This window comes from Rhipicephalus sanguineus, chromosome 7 (genome assembly GCF_013339695.2).
Source record: "Rhipicephalus sanguineus isolate Rsan-2018 chromosome 7, BIME_Rsan_1.4, whole genome shotgun sequence".
Classification (NCBI taxonomy): Eukaryota; Metazoa; Arthropoda; class Arachnida; order Ixodida; family Ixodidae; genus Rhipicephalus; species Rhipicephalus sanguineus.
In genome coordinates this window covers 172602276-172620424 of record NC_051182.1, presented here as the reverse complement: position 1 = coordinate 172620424, position 18149 = coordinate 172602276, and positions in this window count along the sequence as shown.

Below are 18149 nucleotides of genomic sequence, written 5' to 3'. Positions count from 1 at the left end.
CGGCGCATGTCGTCAGATGGGGAAACTGGTTCAATGATAAAATTCACCGGGGATGTTTGCGCCAAAACACGGTAAGGCCCTCTGTACTTTGGGACGAGTTTTGAAGAAAGCCCAGGAGCTTGATAAGGAACAGCCAGCCATACAATAGATCCAGGGGAATAGCTGGGACTTCGAAGTGAGTTGGCGTTGTTTTCCTTCTGGCAATGTTGTTCTTGGGATGTAAAGGTGCGCGCGAGTTGGCGGCACTCTTCCGCTTGTCGGGCAGCTTCGGACACAGGTGGGCATTCGGAAGCGTCCGGACGATATGGTAGGAGAGTGTCGATAGTGTGCGAATGTTCGCGGCCATACAGGAGGAAGAAAGGTGAGAATCCCGTAGTAGCCTGTGTCGCGGTGTTGTATGCGAACGTTATGAAGGGAAGAACCCGGTCCCAGTTACCAGAATCATGTCACGTACATCGCGAGCATGTCACCGAGGGTGCGGTTGAATCGTTCGGTGAGCCCGTTAGTCTGCGGGTGGTATGCCGTGGTCCGTCGATGAAGAACGTGGCATTCGGAAAGCAGAGATTCGACGACTTCCGAGAGGAAGGCTCGACCTCCGTCACTAAGGAGTTCCCGAGGTGTGCTATGTCGAAGGATGAATTGGCGTAGGACGAAAGACGCTACGTCCCGCGCTGTGGCACTTGTCAAAGCAGCATGCGTGTCAAATAGTCCACAGCGACTATGATCCACCGATTGCCATCCGGTGTCATTGGAAGTGGCCGGTGAGATCTATGCCGACGCGGTCGAAGGGGTTGGCAGGGCACGGAAGTGGCGGCAAGGCTCCAGACGCGCGTTAAGGCAGTGATTTGCGACGCTGACAGTCGGGGCAGCACTGAACAAATTTTCGTACAAAGTTGTACATGCCGCACCAGTAGGAGCGATGGCAAATACGTTCATAGGTTTTGAAAACTCCGGCAGGGCCCATTGTGGATCGTCGTGGAAGGCAGCACATATTTGTGATCTTAAGCTGCGGGGAATGACCAAGCGCCATTTACGGCCTGCGGAGCGTAGTTCCGTCGGTGCAGCAGCCGATCACGAATGACGAAATGGGCAGCTTGGCGTCGAAGAGATCGGGATGCAGGAGTGGTCGATGCTCCAGAAAGATAGCCGAAAAGAGAAGCGAGCCATGGGTCACGGCGTTGTTCAGTAGCAATGGAGTCAATATCGAGAGAAGTGACTGAGTGTGTGCAGTTCGTTGCGCAGGCCGAGTCTGGAGGTAGATGCGAATGACACAAGGCGTCTGTGTCAGAGTGCTTGCGTCCGCTGCGATAGATGACGCGAATATCGTACTCCTGAATTCGGTGTGCCCAACGGGCTAGTCGGCCAGACGGGATCTTTCAACGTGGCGAGCCAACAAAGGGCATGGTGATCCGTTACCAGGTCGAACGGGCGACCGTACAAATACGGGCGGAACTTGGTAAGTGCCCATACTAGAGCTAAGCACTCCTTTTCAGTGACGCTGTAATTGGTCTCTGCTTTTGTCCAGCGTGCGACTCGTATAGGCGACGACGTATTCGGAGTAGCCGGGCTTACGTTGGGCGAGGACAGCGCCAAGACCGACCCCACTAGCGTCTGTATGCACTTCAGTTGCAGCTGTTGGGTCGAAATGGCGAAGGATGGGAGGAGAAGCGAGCAGACGACGGAGCGTAGCAAACGCGACGTCGCCCTCAGGAGACCAGGAGGAGACGTCTGTGTCACCGCGTAGGAGCTGGGTCAACGGCTACATGATGGACGCGAAATTTCGGACGAAGCGTTGGAAGTAGGAGCATTGTCCGACAAAACTTCGAAGCTCTTTGATGGTAACAGGCTTCGGGAACTCGGCGACGGCACGAAGTTTCGCAGGGTCGGTTGGAACACCTTGCTTAGATACTATGTGGCCTAAGATGGTCAGTTCCCGCGCGGCGAAGCGGCATTTCGTAAGGTTGAGTTGCAGTTCAGCGTTGGTTGAACACGTCAAAACCTGTCTGAGCCGATGTAGATAGGTAGGAAAATCGGGAGAGAAAACGACAATATCATCGAGGTAGCATAAACACATAGACCACTTGAGGCCACGCAATGTGTTTGTCCATGAGTCGTTCAAACGTGGCAGGTGCGTTGCAAATGCCAAAGGGCATCACGTCAAATTCGTACAGCCCGTCAGGTGTAATACATGCAGTTTTCTCGCGATCAGCTTCAGCCACCGGAACCTGCCAGTAGCCAGAACGTAAGTCTCAGGACGAGAAGAATTCTGCTCCTTGAAGGATGTCATGGGCGTCGCCGAGGCGCAGCAAATGATAGACATCTTTCCGCGTCACCTTATTTAGGCGGCGGTAGTCGACGCAAAATCTAATAGACCCGTCCTTCTTGCGAACTAGCACGACAGGAGATGCCCAAGGACTCTGGGATGGTTGAATAACGCCACGGCGTAGCATATCTTCGACCTGGTCGTTGATGACGCGACGCTCTGCAGCAGAGACGCGGCAATCGTCTTTGACGCAACGGCTGGTGCGAACCGGTGTCAATGTAGTGGTGGACTTCCGACGTGCAGCCCAACTGCGGCTGAGAAACATCGAACGAAGTCGTGAAGTGTTGGAGAAGTCGAAGAAGCGCGGCGCGTTCTTCGGCTGTCAGGGTATCAGCGATTGAGCTCGTGAATATTTTACTCGACGAGCCCTCCTGTGTTGAAAGGGCAGAAGGTCGCTCCAGTCATTAGGACACGATTCGTCTCGCACGTTCAGAAAGAACGAAGAGTCAAGCTCTTCCACGCGACCGAGACATTCGCCGACACGCAACGTAACCGGTGCGGAGAGGAGATTGTAGACAAAACATATTGCTGTGGCCAGCAGCGACGTCAAGAGCAGCAAAAGACAGTGGGATGGCTCTGCGACTCATGAAGGTGTCGGAAGGTGTGAACAAGACCGTAGCATCTGTTGCAAAATAGTGCGGAAAGGAGCAACTTGGAGCGTGCCGGACTCTATCGAAGACGAGAAAACCGAGGGGATCGAGGGCGCGTGCACGTGGCCGGTGCAGCAGTTCGCCTTTAGTATGCCATTAAAGGGACGTCTCTCTTTCACGTCTGGGGAACCAGTCATTTGGTATCATTTGGCGCCGCGAAACCCGGGACTGCCCCTCGAGAGACGCCTTCACGTCACGGCCATGGCGAACTCGGACCAGCTGCGCAAGAAGCGTGGTGCCATAAGGGCTGGCGTCACGAGAGCGCTCACGCTTTTAACGGACCTGCTGCAGCAACAGGATCCTGACGCCTCTCAGATTAGCGGCCACATGGATTACCTCAAGGACAGGGAGGAAGCACTGTCGCAGCTCGACGACGTCATCCTTGCGACCACAGACGAACAGAACCTCGACCAGGGAAGTAGGAACGTCGCAGGAATACAACGAAAACATTCTGTACGCAGTATCACGCGCCAAGTTCTGGCTTCAAGAACGTGAGAGGAATGCCGGTACTCAGGCTCGAGCAACTGAACCCGGGCCTAGCTACCTCGGATCTCCGAACTCCGGCGACGCAACAGGCCAGGTGAGAGAGTACCGTCAGCGTTCAGTTCAACTACCGAAGCTACAGATACCGACTTTCGATGGTAGTCTGCGTGGATGGCAGTCTTTTTGGGACCATTTCGACGCCACCATCCACACGAACGCTGAGCTACCGCGGATTGAAAAGTTCAAGTACCTCCTCACCTACTTAACCGGCAGCGCGAAGCGGGCTATCGAAGGCATCCGCTTAGCCGAACAAAACTATGACCTTGCGATCAAGACGCTCACGGACCGCTTCGGACGCCGGGATCTGCTCTTGAACGAACATATCGATCATCTTCTCGCGCTAAGCCCAGTGAAATGCTCATCAGAGGTCCAGAAGCTTCGTCTGCTGCACGACAATGTCCAATTTCACGTCAGCACCTTAGAATGGCTTGGAGTTTCGCCAGACCAGTACACCGTGGTGTTAAACGTGTCCTGATGCGATGTCTGCCAGAGGATCTCGCCATCATGTACAGGCAGAAGACCAAGGAAACAAACTGCGCACCCAGTATCGCCGAAACTCCTGAAGACAGAACGCGGCTAGCCAAGGATATGCTAACCTTCCTCCGCATCCAGTGGAAATCCGGGAGGAAGGCCGGCAGCTGTCGCGTCGTGCACTGCAAGACGAACCCAGGACCCACATGCCTGAAGAAATTTATGGCGCGGAACCTATACCATCAGCGTCAGCTCTAACCGGGTCCACCTTGCCTGTCAGACCAGCGGTGGTCCGCTATGCCAAAGCAAGGATCATACGATCGCTTTGTGCAACGCTAACTTATCGGCTGAGGAGAAGCGTGCAAGGCTGCAGTACGCTAATTGCTGCTTCCGCTGCGGAACACGCAATCACATCGATAGATTGTGCAGAAAATCCATCAACCTCAGGTGTGGTACCTGCCATCGACGCCACCTGACGATTCTCTGTGAATTATCGAGGCCAGCAGAAGACCTTCAAACAAGCAGTGGATTCCCGGCATTTCATGAACCACCGCCCCAACCAATGCGAAACGTCACAACCGTCCAGAGTAGTCCCGTCGAATCTACGCTGTATTGTGCAGACAGGCCGAGTTTGGGCAGAGTCTGGAGACCGACGACTACTCGTGCGGATACTGCTGGACAGCGGCAGTGAGCGCACATACATTCGTGCAGACGTGGCAAAGATACTTACGTGCTCGGTCGTAGGAAAAGAAGAGCTCTCCATCGTCACATTTGGTGGCTCCAAGTTACGAAGACGAATTTCTGCAGAGCGTGTCAATGTGCGACTCCGCAGCCAGTTCGGCGCCTCGCCAGTAACTCTGGAAGCCTTAACGATTCCTGAAATCTGTTCTGTAACAAGCCCAACCGCTCAACCCCAACATTTTGCACCTGCTCGGTGAACTGGAGTACAACGTGGCCGACAGCCTCACCAACCACATGGCAACCAGAAGAAATAAGTGTCCTCATCGGGTCCGACGCCTATTGGCAAGTTACCACAGGGAAAATTGATCGCATCAACGAGAGGCTAACAGCGATCGGCACCACCTTTGGATGGATGGTGCAGGCCCTATCAGTCCGACATCCACTTCGCAATCAAGTGCACTGCTCGTCTCGAGCAGTAATTCTTCTGCAGTGGACCTCGATGTACCTTCGATGTGGTGTCTTGATAACATCGGGATAGATGGAGCGCATTCACGAACCTTAGAGGGCAGCCACCACATGTTTGGATCGGAGCTAGGCATTTCCAAGCGCAACAAGAATCATCCAGTTGACAACGCCGTCACCAGCGGCAAGAAGGTGGAAGAGGGGGAGACGGCAGGCGAGCATGTCGACGCTCATCTTGGCCGCGCGCGTCGTCGTCACTGGTGGCAGAATGGGGGTGACGCCGCACTTGCGCAACTTGTCTCAGATCGGCTACTTTATGTGCGAGCACCACGACGAGGATCGCATCTTGGAAATTTTACACGCCGAGTACATCGTCATCAAGCACGTAAAGAACGCCCTGCACGCCATAAGAGTCGGTCCCAAGGACGGAAAGGGGTGCGACAGGCGCAAATCAATGACCGCAGTGAAGAAGCACTGCCGAAAGCAAAGCAAGCGGCGCGCAGGAATTCGTGCGCTGTCTACCGATTGCGAAAGTCCGCCCAAGAGCGTTTCGACCGCACAACACAGATGGAACGCAAGCATGGAGTTCATGAATGCAAGGGGCGTAAGAGTTCCTTCGATGGCAACGTCAACGCAATGGAGGACAACTTGGCGCAAGACAATGACCTGGACCACGTGCCTCTCTTTGAGCTTCTGCCAATCAGCGGAGAGGACACGTCCGTGGTTTCGCTGGATGAATCAAATGAGGCTTCTAAGCTTCTCGTTTCAACACTAGGACTGGAAGGGACGTGCATGGAACCTTCGCAACAATCATTCCCGAAAACTACGGAAGTATCAGCCAACGAAAGCGAATGCCCTTAGAGGAACTGGAATCTGTGGAAAAAATGTTCGACTCAGCGAACCAACCGTTCCATATATTACCCAAGCTAACAGAACCAGGGAACTGCCAAGTACTTCCCAACAAGAACTGCGAGATTGGCATGGACACGAACGCCGTCCACGTTTACGAGAGAAATGAGAATGCGGTTGCTGAGAAGGCCATGAACTCCACATACGTCAAGCCTGCCGCAGTTAATCAACGACGTCAACAACATAGGCCTCATGATCACGGACAGACCGCTTAATCGTCCGCTACCACTGGCTCAGTTGGAAGAGCATTAGACCACGAAGAGGTCTAGAGAGCAAGCTCGACGAGCTCCAGCAATTGAACCCGTCCTAATTCCTACTGGGAAGTCGACACATCTCGGTGCCACAACGTGCTTCCGCCTCGGGGCTCGCGAATGCACTTCCATTGCAACGCAAGGCTCGTCATCGCCAGCGCCTATCAACTGAACTGCGGAAAAGACGCCGGCGAGTCTACCTATTTCTGTTGCGGCCACGTTATCACAGCTCAAGCTGCACCATGGACGCGTGCGATTCATACTCGCCCCCTTGGGAGGATGTTGCAAAATAGTGCGGAAAGGAGCAACTTGGAGCGTGCCGGACTCTATCGAAGACGAGAAAACCGAGGGGGATCGAGGGCGCGTGCACGTGGCGGTGCAGCAGTTCGCCTTTAGTATTGCCATTAAAGGGACGTCTCTCTTTCACGTCTGGGGAACCAGTCATTTGGTATCAGCATCGTTGAGGCCACCGCAAAAGACAGGGACAACGGCAAGAGAGGCAGGCGGAATGTCGGTGTCCTCGCGCACGGCGAGTTTAGGCAGCTGAACAAGAGCGTCGTGGAATGGCTCTGCACACAGCGGCGAAAATTCAACTTCAGCGCGTGGCGCAGTCGATGGAAGGCATTGTGACGTGATAGAAAATCCCACCCGAGGATGACGTCGTGCGAGCAGGCAGAAAGAACAATAAACTCCACGACGTACATAGTGCCTTGTATGATACGTTGGCAGTACAGGCTGTGAGAGGTGTTGTCTGCTGTGCGCTGGCCGTGTCGTAGCGACAGTCCAGAGAGCGGCGTGGTCACTTTGCGTAGTGAACGGCAGAGCTTGGCGGCTGTAACAGAAACGGCTGCGCCGGTGTCTACAAGGGCAAATGAAGGAAGACCATCGACAGATACGGCGACTACGTTAGCAGGGGAAGTGCTAGGACTTTGGCAGTTCGAAGATGGTGCAGTTCTTGCCTCTTGAACTGCGGCGTTTAATTTTCCTGGTTCGAGGGTCCGGGTCGGCGACGCATCTTCTTCTCACACATGCAATATTCATATTGTCACGTGGTCGTGACAATATGGTAGTGGCAATATGGCAATAGGCATGTGGCAATGTGGTAGTGGCTAGGCCATATTATGAGCCCTAGGAAGAATAAAACTCCTTCTAATGCGATAGCAACAAAAAAAAACGCTCTCGGCTAATTTTTTGTCGTCGCAGTCGCCGGCATGCCCGGGTATGTATGTATATATGTATGTATGTATATGTATGTACATATAAATAAACCCACAATAAAAATAAATCAGAAGACAATAACTTTTTGGAGTTCGCCACCGGCATTGGAACCTGTGACCCAACGCTCCTCAGTGCACTGCCCTAAACAACACGGTCACGCGCGAGCGGATGTGCGCAATAATAACGGTGAGCTATTTATATACTCCATTTAAAGGGGTGGTGCCACTAATTTGTGGCTTGCGCATTCTTTGCTGTAAGCGTTTTCTATAGCTCCAGGAAGCATGATGCACGCACCAAGATTCGTGCATTCTCGCTAAGTAATGTAATATCCGCCTTTTGATGTGGACAACTTTCGGTTTCGGTTTCTGGGCACCGATGTTGGGCAGTGACGTAGAAGTGTAGGAGGCGTGGTCACGTGACCACACAAGGCCGTGACGCACTTAGCCAGGAAGCGATCGAAACTCGGCGAGTGATGTAGCAACCGATGCTTGGCCGGTGCTATAGTGAATTAGAATATATTCTAGTTCACTACAGCCGGTACGTAAGCTGCGGCAGTGGCGGAGATCCGGAGGTCACTCACGTTACTGCAGCAGACTTGGCGTGACGTCACTACAACTTTCGTTGCCTTCCTACAGATCTACGTCAGTGTTGGCGCGCTATCGATGGGTTTCGATCGGGAGAGTGGGCATTTAGGTACACTTTGGAAGTGAATTAAAATATGTTCTTAACGTTGCCGTGTCCGACCCTTCGTGTGGAATGTCATTGCATACAGAGGATACCCACAACAGGCTTGTTATAGCCTCGAAATTTGATGGCACCACCCCTTTAACGCTGGCGGTATGCAAATTCGAAGGTGCTTCCGCGTGTGCAGTATCACCCGTGAGATTTCCCGCAGGGTGCGCTTTAAAGAAATGATAGATTTTGCTTCTATTTGAAAACTGCTCTTGAGACGGGCACTAAAAAGTGGCCAATATTTTTGCCCACACGCGATGTGAAACGCCGGGTAAACAATGCGTTGAACGTCACCACGCTGCAGGAGACGCGGAGGGGCCACTCCACGCACCGCAGTTTTAAGAAAATGAAAAATATCAAAGAACACAAATAAGTAACTGGGACAGTTGTTAGTTCACGCTCGTCCTGTGTACACCCCTGCGTTCGTTTCGAGCATGCTTCGTTGTGTATGAGCAGCGCAACACGCTGCAAGTGTCCAGCTGCTACCGTTGTTAGTTCGTGGTCATCCTGCGCTTGCTTTTATCGTGAGTCGTTTGCGGTTGATGGCCGTGCTGCAAGTATCAAGCTGCTAAGTGTTCTTCTTGGGACTTTGTAATTTGTTATCGCATTCATTGATTCGGCTTTGCGGCGAAACTGACTTTTGTAGCGTTAACTACACTTGTGTAGCCGGAGCCAATTTCGCCTGGATCCTCATGAGCAGTGCTGCGCACGCGCGAGGATCAGTGATGTCACAAAGCTGGGTCACCGGAGCTGGCTTCTCCGACAGCGCCACGCGCGGCTCGCCGCTGCTTGTCTGCGGGTTCAGGAGGAGTGGTGTCATAGCCGCGGCAGACAAACTGGCGGCGCTGGCGCAAGCCACGATCAGACTCCGCCACCGCCGCGCGCGACTCGCCGCCGCCCGCATGCGCTTTCCAGAGTGACGTCGTAGCCTTGGCAGACGTATAGGCGCCAGTGCGCGCGCAGCTATTCGCCTTCGTTGTGCAGTCACCGCCAGACATTGTGCTGGAGCCGCTTGATAACGCCTCTGACTGGCGTTTGCAGGTGGGTAACGCCATGGAGAAGGAGAGCGCAAATGCTGCTCAACAGCGCAGAAGAGCCGAGTACGGATTAGGCACTACATGTAGGGCACTGCTACGTCGCAAGAACTAGCGATCAATGTTTGTTAGCTTATGCAGACTCATTGTGTTCACTACACGACAAACCATGGAACAGTCTGCTAGACGGCGCACGTGCTTCGTCGTAGCCATGGTTGCAATGCCATCAAAAATAGCGGTGGCAAAGCACTTTTTGTAGGCCACCATGAGGCGAGGTTTCCGGTATGGCTCTGTAAGAGGCGCGTGGTGATTGGAAACGGCCTTTGACGTCAGCGGGAGAGTGAAATGCGAAAGGCAACTTTTCTTGTCGTCGTTTGCTCGAGTTTTGATTTCTGAAGACTAACAAAATCACTTTTCGTGCACCAAGTTTCACAATTCTCTTTGCGTTCGTCTCGGCAGTCATTGCTACACGCAATCCAGCGATAAATAAGACAGTCGCAAATGCTTCGCAGAGCCTCTTTAAAACATTGAAGTCATATAAATTTACAACCACCTGTTTGCAAGTGCCAGAGCTTTTATACAATTTTACGAGCAACCGCTTCAGAAGCTGCTGTGAGGCTCGCACATGGTTCACATTGCGCCGTGGCAAACAACACTGCTGCCATCAATGTAGGTGAAATCTAATTTTTTTTGCTTTTTCCGACATGTAAACAGCATTGCGTGTAACATGTACAATAAATGCCAAATGACGAGAAAATAATGGCATCGTTCTACTTTATGGTAGACCAATTTTCTACGATGCTGGTTAGCCAATGTTGCTGAGCTCAGGAAGTGCACCTTCTCCGGCTCTTCCGTTACTATCCCACTCTCGTTACTCGGCACGAAACCTTTGCTCCTTAAACCACTGCTCTGCAATCTGACGCCTTGTGTGACTAAGTAAGGTCACTAGCTGACCATCATTAGCAGTGCGATTCTTTTCCCAGGGCAGCCTCTCTTCGATTGCGACATGTCTCGGCTCCAGGCCAAAGCCCTATTCTTTAAACAGCAATTGATGCTTAAACTTATTTCAAGAAATATGTAATGACGAATGAACCTTTGTCAATGTCCTTTCTAGCTCTGACGTAAAAAAGAGAAACGTTCACATAAGCTGCTATATTAACCGACCACTGGGAAGCACACGATAGTGGTAAACAGCGAACATAAAAACGCTTTACTTTCCCTTTAAATGCAAAATAAAAAGACAAAGTACTGCGCTGTATCTTAGGCGCTATGCAATCATTGAAAAGGAGATAGCATTTGATGCACCATTTTGTGCAACAGGATGAGGCGTGGTAGTGGTGGCCTCAATGTAGTTAGTCTTAGCCGCTGTCTCCTGTTTGGTCGGCCGAAGCAGCGGTGTCAGGTACAATGGAGGGGGTTGAAGCCTGCTGAGGGATTACGGGGGACTGCTCGTCCACCTTGTGAATTGAAGTGATGTCCTCGGGATCGTTGCCTCTGGCATCTTCGTAACTCATAATTTCTTAAAAAATCTGCGTGATGCTGTCTTCCACAGGTACAGTATCATACAATGAAACGAAGCATCTGAGTGTGACGCGATAATCAGATTTGTGCCCAGTAGATGATACGGTCACAACATTCGCGTAGTGCGCTGAACATCGCAATGCCGCAGAAAGTTACAAAAAAATTACTTTGGCGCACGCAGACAGCTATGCAAGTTCACCAATATGACATTGACGAATTCACTCACAGGCGTGGTCAACACTACTTAGCGTGGAGCTCGGTAGCAGCATCTCTAGTAAGTGCAGCCGATATTCGTCATGCCGCAGTTGTGCCGTTGCGAACAAGACCTTCCGCAGCTTCTCGAGCGAGCGTGTAACCCGAATCGTCGCCCCATTTTCCCGAGCTGGAGTGCCTGCAGGAGTGCATCCTGCTGGCCGTAGTCCTGCTCCGTCACCGGCCTTAACTCTTTCATGCACAGAACTTTAATTTTGGAGGAATACTATATTTTATTGAAAATATACATTGGTCTTCGTCCAAGAAAGGTTTTATAACAAAAGAAAAAAAGTTGACACATAAGTTCAAGAGAAATGAGGTGGTCACCTGAGGTGACCACCGTGCCGCAAGGGTCTAGAGTCACTTTCGGTGGAACGCGGCAAAACAGTCCTTGTTTTCCCGCAGGCACAATGGGATGTTGCATGTTTCACACATCCATGTCGTTCTCGAAGGCTGAGATTTCGTGCTGCACATCCCGCACCTCCGCTTCGTGCATCTCTTTGGCTGGTGTTTGCTGTGAGTTAGACGTACGGCAGTATCTACATGGGGCTTAGATTGTTTTATCTGTACTGTGTTAGTGCACTGTGTTAGGCCTCTCTTACAAACCTGGGCTTCTGCTGTAAGCGATGTCATCACACTTCTCCGGAACTCTTTCATGGTGAAGAGGGGAACTCCTTCGAGTTCGCGGTGCACGAGAAAAGCATTCACGACACAGCAATCCAGTAGGTGGAAAAAGATCCTGTGCCACCATTTCCGTGATTTTCTGTCTACTTCATATTGCCCTTTGCGCTGATCATATTTGTCCACAAAATTCATGTTATGGTTGTAGTCTTGCAACGCCGCCGGGCAGGACACCTTGCTCACTGTCCCATCCTTTTCTTTCCTGTTCACTTCAACTTCAATGGAAGGGTCATGAAAATTCGTTAGCAGGTAAACAGTCCCTCTTATCCTTCCATTTTAGACAGGAGATGCTGTCGTCGCTGACACTCCAGTCTGTGTCGCCTCTTTTCATTGATTTATCATCTTGCAAGCATGGCAAGTTCTTTCTGTTGGAATTGACTGTCCCACATGCGTAAATGCCGTCATGCAGAAGATCTTTCAAGAGGTTGTAACTCGTGAAGTAATTGTCAAAAACACACGATGATGCTTACCCGCTAGGCCATGACATAACTTCCTCACAACGTGTGCACCTAGCTCCTTCTGAACACCGCTCTCAGATTTGCCGGTGTAAATATCAAATTTCAGGTTATAACCATTGCTGGCGCAAAGCATCCACACCTTGTAGCCCCGCTTCACAGGCTTCTTTGGCATGTACTGCTTGAGCGAGCTCCTCCCTTTGAACTTTATCATTGATTCATCGATGGCGAGCAGTTCGGTGGGCAAGTAATTTTCCCAAAAGGTTTTTGTTAGTTCAGTGAGGAGTGGACGGACTTTGTACACTTGTCAAAGTTGGGGTGATCCCTCGCTGGCTGCAATATGTTGTCATTCAGATGCAGGTGTGATAAAAGCCAGCCGAATCTATTGACTGTCATTAATTTCGAAATGAAAGGATCATGCAAGTCAGGCGCGCTGGACCAGTAATCCCTGTAACTTGGACTCCTCTTTATTCCCATCAGTAGATTGAGCCCTAAAAATGACCGCATTTCTTCCAATGTGGTGGGTGTGTATGGCTTGCCCTCCTGTTGAGCGTAAAGATTTGTCTGAAACACCAGCAGCTCCACCAAAGACGGCGTCCCAGAATCGGCTGAAGATGTCATAAGGACTTCTTTATCTGTGCTTTGTATAGAAAGTGGCACTCCACTGCGTGACAGAAAGTCCAACGGTGGCGCCATTTTATAGGAAGGACTCCACACAGGTATCTTCGCAGCCATGACAGGAGCGTCATCTTCGTCGCTGTCTATATCGGAGGACACGCACACCGCAGAGATGGCTTTTCTTTCCTGACGTCTCTTTTTAACACGTTTTGACAGTTTTATCATTCACTTCATAGTCAGAGTCACTGTCACTGTAGTCGTCACATCCTGCGGAACTGTCAGAGTCTGATGGTATTTCGACAAACTCTTCCGCTGAAACACCAAGAACAAATAATATATTTGCAGCCATCAAGACCCTTCATGCATGGTGGTTACCCTAGGGACCACCAACTTCAGCGACAAAGCGTTCTCTAAAAAATGAGCGCAGCGCTTCATTTCTAGCTTCCATAGTATTGACTACGTCTGTGACATACTGTCCTGCAATATGAATTGACAAAGAAAAGGACTTACCTGTTTTTCCATAAAAAACTCTCGGGTCCATCGTGTACCGCGCGCTCGAGTCGATCCCAGCGGGAAGAAAACAATAATGACACGTGACTACGAACTCCAAGGGAAGTAGCGACATCTCTGTTTAAATGCGAAAGGTTCAACCGGCGGGCAGTTTGAACGTTGATATGCGGGGCCGCGCGCTTTAAGAGAAAAAAAATCGAGAAAAGGTGGTTACCTGGGGTGACCACCATGCCGGAAAGAGTTAAAACCAGGCACCCAAGGATACGCATTAACAACTTTGACTGACACATTTCGTGCACTTCGTGCATTTACACTAAGTGCGCTGCGTGCACTTAGCCGACACTCACCTGCGGATTTCTGCACCGTCTGCTGCGACGACTCGTCTCAGCAGCACGGCATGCGCTACAACACTGTCGATTTCTAAAAGGCATCTTCGTTATCAAGCGTTTTCACTGCTTTATAAGGCCACTCTCTGTGGTCACGGAAATGGTTTGCATTTTGCAGATACGACAGCTTCTCTAGGCCAAATGCATGGTTCAACTGAACCTGGCTTGAGCGCAGCCACGACAACTCACGCGAGACACTCCGGCCGGCGCCTTAATGAAAAGTGCGCCCACGTGGAGTCACGACAAGACGCGAGAATGACCCGAAAGCCCACAGAGACTGCAACTAACGCGACCGAAGTTTACTAGTTAATAACAACTTCACAACTTAATCACAAGTTTACCGACACAGTCACAGCGAGTGCCACTCTCAGACCCCTAAGTCTTCCATTATGGATGCTTTACTTTTTTCACCTGTTTTTCTTTTGCTTTTTGTGGATACAATTCTTTTTGTTTTTGTTCGTGTACACTCAAAGTACGCTCTAAGGACTTGAACCACTGCAGTAACATTCAGAGATCTGCTACGCCTGCGGATATCATTTTACTCTCTCTCTACAGACAAAGAAGAGTGAAGCGGCCTGTTCACGCCTCCTAGCAAAAAGAGTAAATTACATGTTCCATTCCTGTATGCCATGAGAGCATTCGTATGTTGTTTTACTTTTATACCACGTGAGAGTTTCAAAGCTTGGTTTAGTCTTCCGCCTCTACGAATTGGAGGAGCTGTAACGTTCGTCCTGTATTAATCTCCGGCTGCCCCTCAATCGGTGAAGTGACGCCGAAACGTGCCTGGTAAACTTGCCCCAACGAAATCCTCTGACATGCAAAAAAAATCCGTGATCATAAATGCATGCGATTAGGTTCTCACGCACCCTCTTCGTCAGGTACAGGATAATAACAGCGTACATATGGGTCGCCGTAACGTACTGAATAAAATTCTGTTTACAGAAAACCACCCCAGAAAAGACAAAAAGAAAATGGACGTGGCTCTCTTCAAGCGGCCGTTCTAAACGGGAGGGCTCTACATGCGTCCCCTAGCAATAGAACATAATAAAGGAAACTTACGGTGCTTCCTAGACCGAGGAAAGAAAACAAAAACAGCGCGGAAGCTGCTGCAGGTCGCAAGTGCGCCTGCTGAAGTTCAGCCATCACGGCCTTCACCATTTCGCCCCGTTACCTGATGACCGAAGTTTCCGAATGACTCAGCTGTGCCGGCTATGTGCGCGGTATTTTTGCGTGCAGCCTGACTGCAATTTCAACACTAGACCCGGGCGGCATGTTGCCGCAGCAGTGCAACATCCCGTACCACGAGCGAGTTGGTTTTGCGATGGCCTGGGGACTCACGCGAGCTTGCTGATGCCTACAACGAAGCAGGGTGATGCGCATGCTGCGTGTTCGGCGGAGTAGGGAATATGTGCAGCAAATGGTGCTTCTGTTTTGTTTCTTTAAGCGTCTTCTCGTCGCTCGAGTACCTGCAAATTAGTTTTGTGCAGTGTATCGCGCGAAAATTACAATGAAAAGTAGAAAAGAAAAAGAAAAGCATTAGTCGCACATACGTGTGATGCCTGTTGTGCTTTTAGAAAAGTTTTTGTGAAGGAACACTAGCTGTGCAAGGTCATTGCATCGAAGCACGAATGAGCCTCGACAAGTAGAATTTGTGCGTTATAATTTTTTGCTTACCATAACGCACGAATGCGCCAGCATGCTTTCAGAAAATATGTTTTTAGCGAAAGGCTGGGGTTGTCACGCTGGCATATTTACACCGGTGAGCAAAATTATACGGACCACGGCAGGCCGAAATAGCCGTGTGCACCTTGTAGTGGCGAGCCGTCTGCCCTCGAAAGCCTTGCTCTGGCGATTTCAAGGGCGGCTCGCCACCAGACGGCGCAGACGGCAATTTTGGTACGCGTCCCTGTGGTCAGTATACTTATGCCTTCGTTTGTACGTTACTGCCAACTTTGTTTTCATTTGATTATGTTGTCGTACTTGTCCGCCTTGGTGGTACATTGGTTACGGTGCTCGGCTTCTGATCCCGGTCACGGTCACGATCCCGGTCACGGCGACCCAGTCACGGCGGTCGCATTTCAATGTAGGCGGTATGCTATTAAAACCCGAGCAAATATTGTTATTAGTAGTTTCCATACTTGATCATTTTGCGTTTTTTCTCGCTCTCGGTGTCGACGTCTGCACATTATTAACATTTGGCCTCACCGTGTGCTCTAGATTCGAGAATTTACGGTGGGTACACTTTTGCGTGCTTGTTCTGCCGCCGCGCAACAGTGGGGATTCATCAAGGCATAGAATATCAGTAAGTGGGACTATTTTTGAATAACAATGTGGCATTGCGCACTTTGTTCGTCTCTAAGACAGAAAAAAAGAAATAGCATACCATGCGGTAATAACGTCATTACGTTGGGTTTATTTGAGTGGAGCAAATAAATAATGCTGCATGGATATCATCATGGCCATAATATGTGACAGTCATCTGCTAAGTGAAAGCGTTTATGGTGAAGCACATGAACTTTTGCCGTATTCTCAATTAATTAGTGACATATACCAGCTCATGAATTTTCATGATTTGCACGTTAATACCCCCACACACTTGAAGTAAGTGAGCTGTGCCAGACTAATTTATTCACATCAGTGCAAGGTAGCTTTGTGAATTCCTGATGCCAGAGGGACAAATATAAAAAATTGTTACTCGCATAAGACTATTACGAAGCTCTAATGCAAGGCTAAGCAGCCATTAGAGGTTGTCGCACCTAAACAAATTCAGTTTAGCGAAAACAAGACACCTTTCATATTTCATTTGCTATGATTTAGTTCTGTGTCATATCTAAGCTTCCTACGTTCATGCTTCTTCATGAATGTAAATATGGAGTTTAGTGCAACACCAGAAAGCAGCAGACAATCGCACGAAGGTCACCGTATGATGCTATCGCAAATACAGAAGGGATGTACTGTTGTGTACCTGCTCCATGCTGTACCATGCTTTGTTTTCAGCTCCTTCATTAGCATAATACCTGGCAAACAACTTAATTCATAAGAAACTCACATGCTGTGTTTCGGACAAAACAGAAGGTGTGGAGTGATCTTGAAACTGTGAGTTTGCTTTTTGGTCTCACACAGGCAGTGCAATTTTGGTTTGCTTTAGTTTGAAGGTTATGCATGCTTGTGCAGTTGGTAACGCTACATTACTGAACTAGATGTGCATATTTCCAAATTCTCCAAGACCTAAAATGAAGGAAGGAAAGAAAGAAATAGATCGGAAGACAAACAAGTTAGCCATTTCCTAAATTGGCTGACCATGCTCTGCCAGGAAAAGGGTACAATGAATGAATAATAATCGAAAACAAACTTTATAAAAAATATTTGGCAGATCTGTGGGAATCGATGCTATGCGAAGCATGTGGAGGGAAGGTGACTGTGGCGTAAATTTTTACATTGAGCAAAACGTTACGAAATGGTATACACACACATATATCTGTACATACGTGTGTTGTATAACTACTTTACAGTAGGGTAAAGATGCCGCCGGCAACATGTGTATTACCAACACCAGATGCTGTAAGCTGATATGCAGTGCTTGTACTCATCCGATACGCTGGAGAACACACGTAGGTTCCATGAACACGTGGGTACGTGGGAAAGGTATTCTTGACAGTTCTCAGGTAGATGGCGGCGAGCGCAATGTATTTGTTGTTGTGAATGATGTGCGCAACGCAAACCTCCGCGATTGCACTGTTTGTCAGTGTTCGTTCGGTGTCTGGCGGCCGTCGAAGTGGGATATTACCTATGTTTAAGTTGCGCATTGCCGTGTTCTTATATGTGCCCACATCACCGCCCCGGCAATGAAGGCGCTTGCAGTGGACGACATATTGGAATCCCGTGATTGCAGTGGGCTCATCGCTCGAGGATTCAGAAAGTCCTAATACGGCAGTTTCTGTGATTAGAGCGTCTTTTTCGACGTGGCGCGCGTATACGACGTATAACAAATTCAACGGATATCGATTATCGTATCCGCAGGCTTCCTGGGCGTATGTGGCCCTTTCTGACTTATATACAGTTATGGCATTTGCTTGTGCAAGGGGCAACTGTGTTCTCTTACACGAGATATTTTTCTGCGGTTGTTCGCAGTCCCACGGGCACCCAGTTCAATTCTATTGAGGGTTGTGCGGTAGTGATGTGCTTCCTCAAAGCGGCTCTCAGTCAATCCTACGTCATCCTCGATCAGCGCAAGACCATCATCTATGCTCATAAGAAATGCAGAGAACACTGTGCCATTCTGGGGGACCACGTGGACGAGTGGATGGCAGTCGATAGTCTTTCAGGTGTGTTCTGTCCTCAGCTTTTTCACTTGCCTTGCGTTTCAGTGTGTATGTTCGCGGTTAGTGTGTTTACTAGGTCTGTGAATCAGCTGTGGCACATACCCGCATAACATCAACTGTGGTATGCGGG